The sequence below is a fragment of the Pinus tabuliformis genome, chromosome 2_1 (assembly GCF_031772625.1).
Source record: "Pinus tabuliformis cultivar Carrire ecotype Pingquan chromosome 2_1, CPIR1, whole genome shotgun sequence".
Lineage (NCBI taxonomy): Eukaryota > Viridiplantae > Streptophyta > Pinopsida > Pinales > Pinaceae > Pinus > Pinus tabuliformis.
This window is the reverse complement of record NC_142299.1, coordinates 339,226,294-339,237,861: the sequence shown is the minus strand read 5'-3', so window position 1 is coordinate 339,237,861 and position 11,568 is coordinate 339,226,294. Positions and strand designations below refer to the sequence as shown.

At 40.3% G+C, this 11,568-nt stretch overlaps 2 pseudogenes across 1 annotated transcript; both read left to right on the top strand.

Annotated features, from left to right (window-relative positions):
- The first annotated feature begins 1,471 nt into the window (after positions 1 to 1,471).
- On the top strand, positions 1,472 to 7,421 carry LOC149200229 (2-methylene-furan-3-one reductase-like; annotated as a pseudogene). Its single transcript, XR_016253345.1, has 5 exons — positions 1,472 to 1,704; positions 2,124 to 2,426; position 2,668; positions 6,887 to 7,066; positions 7,153 to 7,421. The product of XR_016253345.1 is annotated as a 2-methylene-furan-3-one reductase-like (transcript).
- On the top strand, positions 2,992 to 3,492 carry LOC149200230 (V-type proton ATPase subunit c''2 pseudogene; annotated as a pseudogene).
- Positions 7,422 to 11,568: the final 4,147 nt, after the last annotated feature.

The following is an 11,568-nucleotide window of genomic DNA, read 5'->3' as shown; positions in this document are numbered from 1 at the left end:
AAACAAAGCAAACTAGGAGACTCATATTGAGCGACCAAGGACTGAAATCAGCCAATAAGGTCGAGATTTGCCGATATGTGAAATAGAATAGAGTCCACAGGCACCCTTGAATCTTGAAAAATATGAGCATTCGTCCCTTTCCATAAGAACCAACAGACAAGGACAAACAAGGTTCGCCAAGATGAACTTTTCTTGCTCCGCTATTTGAAACCATCCTCTAAGTAAAAGCTGCATGGAGACTCTATCACCTGGTTAGACGACGCTGAAGGGGGCAAGATGGTTGCTCGCTGAACAAGGCTCTCCCGTGATTCCACTACATCAATATTTTATTTGTCATGCATGGGAAAAAAACTTAAATAAATGTAAAAAATATATATGATAACTACAATGTGAAGAATACTCCTACTACACGATAGCGAGTAAACATCATAATATAAAATATATATATATAAAATATATATATATATATATATATATAAAATATATATATATATATATATTTCAGAGAGGTCGTGATATATATATATATATATATATATATATATATATATATATATATATATATATATATATATATATATATATACTCCAATTTAATAACCTAAATTGCAATTAATTTATTTTAAATATTGAAACATACAAATTTACTAAAGGAAAAACTAGTTTTCTCTTAGCTGAAATCCAATTTGATTTTATCATGGCAGTGGCATATATATATGAACACTCTTTTAAACACTCCAATTTAATAACCCAAATTGCAATTAATTTATTTTAAATATCGAAACATACAAATTTGCTAAAGGCAAAACTAGTTTTCTTAGTTCAAATCCAATTTGATTCTATCATAACAGATATATATAAAAACTAGATACATTAAACATGAACGCTCTTTTAAACCCTCCAATTTAATAACCCAAATTGCAATGATTTTATTTTAAATATTGAAACATACCAATTTGCTAAAGATGATTTTGAAACATTTATCGAACATGACATAATTAATTTGAAAGAAGGTTTCTCAGATAAAATATAAGAGGTGGAGTTTGAATATTAACGATGTCTCAAACATGACATAACTAATTTCAAATTAGTTAGATTATGTGACGTCATTTTCGATGCTCTGGCGTCACAGCATACTTCATTAGGTTTTGGCGTTTTGTCTCACGGCAGAAACTTTCAATCGATAGATGATGCCACCGCATAGATAATTAGATTTTGACGGTACGAGGTTTTGGCGGCATCGTGGAAATCATTAGACTTTGACAACATCATAGTTTCTATGGCGTCACAGAATACGTCATTACTTCTTGACGGTAGAAGTTTTGATAGAAACTTGTGTAGCACGCCTGGGAGTGTTTTCCATCTACACGCAATATATTTGGCTTAACGCCCATCTCAGTCAACTTCATTAATGGTTACAAATATGCACCCACGTCAGAGCAGCCACTCAATTCTTCACGATACGCCCACTATCTGCTTCTCTGATAGAAAGGAAGGAGCGCAGGTTGAAAGAAGATACGAGTAAAATGCAAAAAGCGTGGTTCTATAACGTACATGGACCCGTAGATGTCCTACAATTTGGGGAATTCCCTGTGCCAAAGCCGGGGCCAGGCCAGATTTTACTGAGTCCGAGATGCCGCGCTGAATCCCGTCGATTTCAAGAAACGGGAAGGCTTTTTCAAAGCCAACGATTCCGACTTTCCGGTATTCACTTTTTTTATTTTGGTTTAACACAAGTTATTTAACCAAACCAATTTTTAGTGTAATTTTTTTTTGGAAGTTTTTTAAGTGAATTTTTCAGGTTTAATTTTATTAAAATCGGATAGGAATTTATTGAAAGCATAAGTTTGATAAGTAATCTTAGTACAATTCGAAGTGCTTTAAGAGTAACCCTAGTACAATTCGAAGTGCCTTGAAAATTTTTCCATTTGCTGAATCTATATATACAGTCTAAAAACCACTTTAAATAACATAAATCAAGATTTCACTTCAAAAATTAAAAAAAAACAAATCTAAAAAATCACATAAAAACAACTCCTATATCTATTTACCTACCTATACCTATCGGTTATCGGTTGTTTATTCCTTTGTGTAATTTGCCGTGCTTCGTTTGTTCTATGCAGACTGTTCCGGGTTGTGATGCAGCTGGAGTGGTAGTGGAAGTTGGCGATGGCGTTTCCAAGTTCAAGAATGGTGACGACGTCTACATCGACGTTCAGGACTTCACAGTGGGCAAGCCAAAGCAATTGGGGACACTTGCTCAGTACACCCTAGTGGAGAAGCATCTAGTGGCGCCTAAACCCACAAATTTATCGTTCGAGGAAGCAGCGAGTTTGCCGCTTGCGGTACTGACTGCTCAGCAGGCGTTCGACATCGCTAAATTTGAAAAGGGGCAGAGCGTGTTCATAGTGGGAGGAGCGGGCGGAGTGTTAGAAATTAATGGAGAATAGGTTAGTAGTTATGATTTGCTCCTTATTTGACATTCAGTTCCTATTAATTAGGAATCTGTTTTATGCCTATGTATCTATTTAATTCCTGATGATTAATGAATAAGTGAAGCGAATGCATTTGCTGGAGGGAGCTCCTGGTGATCTGCACCTGTGAGCTCCCGTGTGTTTGTCCAAACTTCTGTCTTCTGCATTTTTTATCATGGTATCAGAGCTTCAGGGTTGCTGATATTGTAAGCTGAGTGATGGCAGTGACTGTCTCCGTGATTGTGGAGATCTGGTGTGAAGGAGGCCATAGTTGAGGCCGGTTTTATTGTGTTGATCGGAGGAGATACGGAAGTCGGATCATCAGGAGGTGCGGAGGCTAGGAGCGAGTGAATCATTGTTGAATCGCGCCGACCGTGAAAGGTGAAGGGACGGCGAGCAATTTGAAGAGCTCGGAGCTGCGTGAGGAGCTCGGTGGTCGGCGTTCTTGAGCTCACAGTCGATCCGTGATTGTTGCTCGCGTGAAATCCGTGGAGAAGGGTGGATCGAACAACGTTGAAGCTGCTCCTCGGCCTATGCATATTCTGCAGTGGGTATTGGCATAGCGATTGGGGTTTCTGTATTGGGCACTGCCTGGGGCATATATACAACAGGAAGTAGTATTATCGGTGTGACAATTAAGGCTCCGCGTATTACATCCAAAAATCTTATCAGTGTAATTTTCTGTGAAGCTGTGGCCATATATGGTGTTATTGTGGCAATCATTCTACAGACAAAGCTAGAGAGTGTTCCATCTACGAACATATTTGCACCAGAGGCAATGAGAGCAGGATTTGCCATATTTGCATCTGGAATCATCGTGGGTTTTGCCAATCTAGTTTGCGGGGTTTGTGTTGGCATAATCGGAAGTAGCTGTGCACTTGCAGATGCCCAAAATTCTTCACTGTTTGTGAAAATTTTAGTTATTGAAATTTTTGGGAGTGCACTGGGGCTGTTTGGCGTGATTGTTGGCATTATAATGTCAGCCCAAGCTGCTCCTCGGCATACGATCCAGCCCTGATCGGAAAGGTGACCCTCTGCGCTTTGGGTTGCTCGTGGAAATCGATATTCTTGAATCGATATTTTGTGTGATACCAGATCATTCGAGGGCTTTCTTCCCATCTTCTGGAAGTTTCCGGTTCGACCTCACCTTTCACAACTTCTCCTTCTTCTGTCTCCTTTTGATGCGTGCTCTGCGCAGCGTAGAGAAACCCAAATCAGACTGATCTCCAGAGGCAATTGCCCTTTGCAGCATACGAGGTCAGAAGCAACTTTTCAGTCATCCATTACATAATCTTGACTGCAGGAAAGCCAAGGTTTGGAAGGCACAATTGGGTTTCTGACAACTCGTTTCAGAGTCTGAAAGCTAAAGGAATTTCTGGAACTTTGTTAGTCTACAGTACAGAGGATTATATATTCATATCCAGGATCGAGGATTCCAGTTCGAGGATCGATCATGGGGAAACCAGAAGGGCAGCTAGAGGTGCTAAATGCGCTAGACAAGGCCAAAACGCAATGATGTCATTAAGAGTTTCGCCAAACCAGAGAAGCCGAAGAGCTACAGCCTGTTGAGATTGTTAGTGAATGTGTTGTTGCCGTCATTGTTTGTCGAGATCGCTAGAGGATCGCTACTCCATGCAAAGAGAGGCGGTCGGGGACTGTTGAGGAGGCCGCAGGAAGCCGGATCTGTTTTTTTAAGTTGCCGGGGTAACCTGTTTTTTCAAGATGAATTCTCAGATGGCAGATTATTTAAATGAAAGCAGCAAATTGGATGGTTCCAATTACATAAATTGGAAATTTAAGCTTCAGACTTTGCTTGAAGGTCAGAATACCTACAGCATTTTCATCGGTGATGAAGGTAAGCCAACTGTTGCAAATGGTGGAACGAATGCAACAATTCAAGAATGGGAGAAAAGGGAGCTGAAGGCAAAGGTCCTACTAAAATTGTCAGTTAAAGATTGCATCATCCCTCATATTCGAGATTGCAAGACAGCAAATGAGATTTGGACAACTCTCAAAGACATGTATGAAATCAAGAACACCAGCCGAACCTTGTTCCTCAGGAAGAAGATCCTCTCAATCAAGATGGAGGAGAATGAGTCTGTTTCGTCATTCTTATCTCGGATAAAGGAAGTTAAAGATAAACTATCTGATATCGGTCAAACCGTGGCAAATGATGATTTGGTGACAATCACCATGAACGGCATGACAGATGACTATCAGATGTTTATAACTGGATTGAATGCAAGGGAAAAGCCTCCAAGTTTTGAAGAGCTTACTGGAATTTTTCTACATGAAGAGGAAAGGAGGTCGTCTCTCAAGCCTCAAGATCCAGATCTTGCATTGATAACAAAGTTCAAGCCAAAAGGGAGAGCGATGGCTGATCAGAGGAGGGGCAACACATCAGAAATGACACCACAAGGTATGACCTCGTATAGAAATGACTCTGCTCCTGAATGTTTTTATTGTGGTAAGATAGGCCATATTGCTAAATTTTGTCGCAAGAAGAAGGCAAATCAAGAGAGGTACAATCAGAAAAGGCATGCAGGTCATTTGGCAGATGCAGACTCAGATACAGACCCAGATCAGAATCTGGATGTTAAACTATTTATGGCCGAGGGTGACACTGCTACTGAGGAGGATGAATCAGATATTTGGATTGTGGATTCTGGAGCCTCCTCGCATATGTCAGGTAAAAAGCAATGGTTCAGAAATTTTAAAGAATCCAACACTGGAGTAAAAGTCTATCTTGGAGATAATAGTGGGTACGAGATCAAGGGACATGGAGATGTCCTTGTTACTCTTCCTGATGGTAAGATCAGGAATATATCTGATGTGTGGTATGTTCCTGGCATTAAGAAGAACCTGATTTCTGTGTCCAAGATTACAGATCAGGACCTCAAGGTAGAATTTTTAAAATCTTATTGCATTATTAAAGATTTGTTGGATCAGATGAAGCCCATTGCTACAGGTATTCGCATAGGAGGACTCTACAAGTTGAATGTGAAAAGTACGCCTCAGCAAGCCTTGATCACGTCAAATAAGTCTGCTGAAAATCTGTTACGGGACAACAGGTATCCATCATCAATGGTACCTGCTGAGAAGGTAATTGGAGCGCTTCACACCCGAGCTCCAGAGCTCCAATCTCTGTTGGATCCAACACCCAACGAATTCGATTCCTTTGAAGACATTGTGAAGCTCTACTCCAATGGGATAAAGATGCCCGACAACCCAGTTCTGGACGCTATCACGAGTCTCATTCCTCCTGAGCTCATCAAGTTCCTCACAACAGATGGCCAACAATTGCTCAAGCAGTTTCTCACAACAGACGGCGAAAAGTTGCTCAAGTATCCGCGTCCTCAAGTTACTGCCACTGACGAATTTGCGTGGAGAACAGACAGTCATGAACACCCCCGAGCCACTGTTGTCCAGAGCCGTAAACAGCAGGGTACTACCATACCAAGAGCTTCAGAGTCGTCTCCTGGAGCTGGACGACATGAGAAACAAGATATGAACAATCAGCAAGCGCCAATAGAGATTCCAAAGAGACAGAATCCACAGGGACATTCTCAGCCATTCTCAAATCAAAAACCTCAGGAGTTTTATCAACCAAAGGCTGGTTCAGTGTCTGGTGATAATGAAAAACACGAGATAAGGCATACCACTGCCTCACGCAGTGGCTCTTCCTGGACTGGCGACCACAGAAGCAATCATCAGTATCGTGATAGAGATCACAATAGTGAGAGACGGGGTCGCTCTGGTGGAAGAAATGGTGGAGGGGCCTTTGTTGCAAAAAGAAATGAATCAGAAAGTAAAATTGAACGTCTATCTAACCAGTGTTTAGTAGTTGATGCCACAGGAGTTTTTAGGAGTATTTTGAAACATATTGCTGACTGGCATTTCTGGCTCGCCAAATTCTTATAAATGGCGAAGGCATTTTTGAAAGAACCGTGTTTCCTGGAAAGTATGCCATGGAGATGTCCGCGGTAGCATACAAGGACTGGAGTATAACAAGTTCTACGAGAATTTTTCTACTGCTTTAAAGGACATTGTGTGGACATCTGAGGTGGACGTGACAGAAGAATAGCTGGAACTACAATTCACTAAGCCACTAGGAAGACTGAAGTTTGATTTGTTTAGGGACATTTTAGGTGTGTTTAAAAATCCCTTTCTCCATTAAGGGGGGATGTTAGAAATTAATGGAGAATAGGTTAGTAGTTATGATTTTCTCCTTATTTGACATTCAATTCCTATTAATTAGGAATTTTTTTTATGCCTATGTATCTATTTAATTCCTGATGATTAATGAATAAGTGAAGCGAATGCATTTGCTAGAGGGAGCTCCTAGTGATCTGCACCTATGAGCTCCCATGTGTTTGTCCAAACTTCTGTCTTCTGCATTTTTTATCACGGAGTAGGCAGCCTCGCTATTCAGTTGGCGAAGCATGTGTATGGGGCTTCCAAGATTGTTTCCACGGCTAGCACTCGGAAGCTTGACTTCGTCAAAAGCCTGGGGGCAGATTTGGTCATCAATTATACAAAGCAGAGTTACGATCAGATCTCCGAGAAATTCGATTTCGTATTCGACACCATAGGTCAGTTGCTCACTTATTTTGCTTTGCTTGGCTTTTAATGCACATATATGACGTAATCTAATGCGAGTTTTTAATTTCATTTGCAGGGGAGTCGAGCAAGTCTCATGTTGTGGCCAAAGAGGAAGCCAAAGTTGTGGACATAGCTTTGGTTCCGCCTCATCCCAGGGCTGAATCCTTCCTGTTAACACCCAGCGGCCATAACCTGGAGAAGCTACAGCCGCACATAGAAAGTGGGAAACTAAAACCAGTGATCGATCCAAAGAGCCCATATTCATTCTCTGATGTTATAGAGGCCTTCAGACATCAGGAAAGCGGGTGAGCCAGAGGAAAGATCGTCATTTCGCCCATCGATTAAGAGGAAAGTTGTTTATATGGTTAAGGGAGTTGTTTATATGGTTTTTTTTTTGGTTATAGATGGATTTTTGTTGGAATTTGTGAAAAAAATTGCCGTGAAATTTTAATTTGTTTGATTTAAATAGATTTTTTATTACAAATATAAATTCAGCATCCAAAGAAATACTTATTACTTTGAATACCCACCAAATTTATAATTTCAATCTATCCCTACCAAATTTATAATTGCAAACCCTAAAGCAACTTTTATGTAAAACAAACTATTATTTCAATCTACCCCTACCAAATTTATAATTGCAAACACCAAAGCAACTTTTATGTTAAAACAAACTATAAAATAGTGTAGTTTAACTTTTCTGCGCAAAAATAAACAAAAAAAATAGCGATCCAGAGATACAAAATGCAAACCCGAAGGCAACTTTTGTGTTAAAAAAAACTATAAAACGGTGCAGTTTAACTTTTCTGCGCAAAAATAAATAAAAAGCAGCGATCGATCCAGAGAAACAAAATGCAAACCTCAATGTATTTGCATTTGCAAAAACGAGGGCTTCTTTTTTTCAAAACAGAGTAGAGTAAGACAAAATTCTTATAGGGATTATTTTTTTTATATTACTGGGTGAACCGGGTAATTATCAAAGCTTAATTTAAGGGAGATCTAGGATCAATCCTTGTCCCTGTCACTAAAACACTAAGAATATATTCAACAACTTGTAAGTCAGATATACTAATTTCTTATAATTTTGGTAAGAGCCTAGAGTCTCGCTAGGGGAGCTGCCACTATAACACCAAGAGTACATCCAACCACCTGCAAGCCATATATATAAATTTCTTATAATTTTGGCGGGACGCTGTCACTATAACACCGAGAGTACATCTGACAACTTCTGCCACTATAACACCAAGAGTACATCCAACGACCTGCAAGCCCTATATACTAATTTATTATAGGGAAGCTGCGAGTATACACCAAGAGTACATCCAACGACCTGCAAGCCCTATATACTAATTTCTTATAGGGAAGCTGCGAGTATAACACCAAGAGTACATCCAACAACCTGCAAGCCAGATATACTAATTTCTTATAATTTGGCAAGAACCGAGACTCGCTAGGGGGAGTGTGTCTACGCCTTGAGACTCGCTAGGGAAGTGTGTCTATTTGGCAAGAACTAAGATTCGCTAGGAGGGGTGTGTCTACTCCTTCAGGCTCGCTAAGGGGTGTTTGTCTATTTGGCAAGAACCGAGACTCACTAGGAGGAGTCTGTCTACTCCTTGAACCACACACCCTAGCAGGATACTATCTATGTGAGACTCGCTAGAGGAGCTTCTCTTCTCTGAGTCACACACCATAACAAGATACTATACTCTATGTTATTTGAACAATGCCACTATAACACAAAGAGTACATCCAACAACTTCTGCCACTATAACACCAAGAGTACATCCAACAACCTACAAGCGAGATATACTAATTTCTTATAGGGAAGCTGCCACTATAACACCAAGAGTACATCCAACAACTTGCAAGCTAGATATACTAATTTCTTATAATTTTGGCAAGAATCGAGACTTGCTAGGGGGAGTGTGTCTACTCCTTAAGACTCGCTAGGGGAGTCTGTCTATTTGGCAAGAACCAAGACTCGCTAGGAGGAGTGTGTCTACTCCTTGAGACTCGCTAGGGGGAATCTGTCTATTTGGAAAGAACTGAGACTCGCTAGGGGGAGTCTGTCTACTCCTTGAACCACACACCGTAGCAGGATACTATCTATGTGAGACTCGCTAGAGGAGAGTCTCTCTACTCTTTGAGTCACACACCTGTTGATGCCCCAAAATTCGTTGCAACAACATCGGGGAAACCACCCGGTCCGGAACTTAGTGCAGCTCCTTTTCCGTTTGGAATAGTGGCTTTGACTGGGGATAATGGGACCAGTTTCCCAAAGATTATAAGTAAACGGGATGGATGAATGATCTACGATATAAGGTGATAACAAATAAATAACTAAACTACAAGAGAAATATAATAACTATAAGCTAATCCCGGGACTTATCGATTCGTAGAATGCAGCGTTTGATAATCTATGCTTAATGACAGGCATATAGATGACACTAACAATAAGCATAAATGTTTAAATCATTTGAGATTGCTCTGCATAAGTAGTTATGCAGAGCGATAATAGCGAATTACTGCACTCAGTGATTTATATCATTGTTACACGCATGAGTAAAAGAGATAACAAATCACAAAACATTCAATAGTGATATGAAATGCAGACTTGCTGTTATATTGCATACATGTAATCAACAATAGCAAAAATAATAACACAGCAATTCATATAATAGAAAAGAGAACAGATACAGATAATAGTACCATGCAAGCTGTTTGATCAATCCACTATATTAATCGCTATGTCGCGGTCCTTCCTTCAAACCAGAAAGCATTCCAAGCAAACGACAGTAGTGCACAATTTACTTAAAACAGCCTTCTAAGAAAAATTAAGAACCAGTGGTCGAGTTTCAAAAAGAATATAGACTGAAGCACAATAGTGCAAACTTCAGCTTTTAAGTCTTTTACAAAATTTTACGACCCTTTCCAAAACAATGAAAGGGTCTATAAACACTATGCTAATCTAAATATCTAAATATCTACAACTGAAAAGCTACTAAATCGGCATTAACAAACATCATCTTGCATTTTGGTGATTCGGCAGTCGGCGGTGATGCTTCATTCAGAGGTCTCTTTGCCTTTACTCCTTCGCTGACATATCGCCAGCATTGGCTCTACTTCTGGTGGAGTATTGAGGCGTGAAGTCAGCTGTGCATCATATGTGGCATCTTGAATGTCGGCAATCAGGTATCGGAGAGCATCTGTTAGACAGTTAAGATCCGACCTTTGAGAATGTTGTTTAATCAGAAAAAGCCAGTATGCATCGGCGGTTAAAGTATTTATTTCGGCGATTAACCGCCCTTGTTTCTCCAGATCAGGGTAATTCCTGTGCTCCAGCATGCTTGCCGTTGTTATGTTTCCAGGTGTGCATTGGGAAATCATGTTTGCCAGATACAATGTATCATTGACTAGATTGATCATGTTGCTGGCAATCATTTTGCATCTTGAGGCTGCCCTTTCTGCTTTCATCACCTGTGTGTTCCATTCCATGAAGAGTATGTCCTTGTATGTTACATGGATTCGGGACAAGTTTGCTGCTTTCCCTTCTGGAGTGTCTTGCCATTCAATATATTCTGTTATATCATCTTCAGCTTGATCTAGCTTGTTCCTGGCTTTCTCTATTTGTTCACACACTGCTGTAGATGTTTCACACAGTGATTCAGCGTCAACAAGTTGTTGGCACAAGATCCTGATTTGAGATATCAATGCGCTGTTTATTCGAGTTGCCTCTGCTCTGAAATCATCAATACTCTTGGTGCCCTTGATACCTTCGAGCTGAGCTGATAGCTGAATTATTTGCTCGTCTTTAGCTTTTATCATCAACTCATTTGATGCTTTTAACTGGGATAACGCCTCTGACAATTCTTTTGCTTTCTGAATGTCACTTTGGTCTATCCTCAGTTTTTCAATTTGCTGGGTTAACAAGTTATTTTCTTGCTGTTGGGCCAGCAATTGTTCCTCTACCTGCGCTACCTTATTTCTTGCCTCAATCACTTCTGCCTGCAATGCATATATCTCATGCTCTTTAGTTTTCAAAAGAAGACTTACTTCTGAGGCTTTGTCAATAGTTTCCGCTGAATAAGCTCCCGCAAATTGCGATAGCTTTGTCAGATCTTCAGAAGGATCTAATTCTCCCTTCCAGACCACATTGCCCGTGACTGTTTGCTCAGGTGAAATAGAAGGTTGATCAAGCCTTCGTCTTTTCCTAGAGCGCCTTACAACGGCTCTATGCTTTGGGCTGTAGAAAATGTCTAGGGGAGGAATTTCCTCCACCTGAAGATCAATTTGATCGGATGGGTCTTGAGTGATTACCTCAACATTCTGTACCATGGGTGGGCCGCTGGTTCCTTCTAGAACCGGAGAAGAAGTGGTATCGGGAGCTTTATTTGTTTTAGAGGCATCTGAGTCTTTGGAGGCTTCCTTACCACTTATAATGGAATCGAATTGGTTCCATTCTTTAATCAATTCAGGATCAGTAGAGATTTGC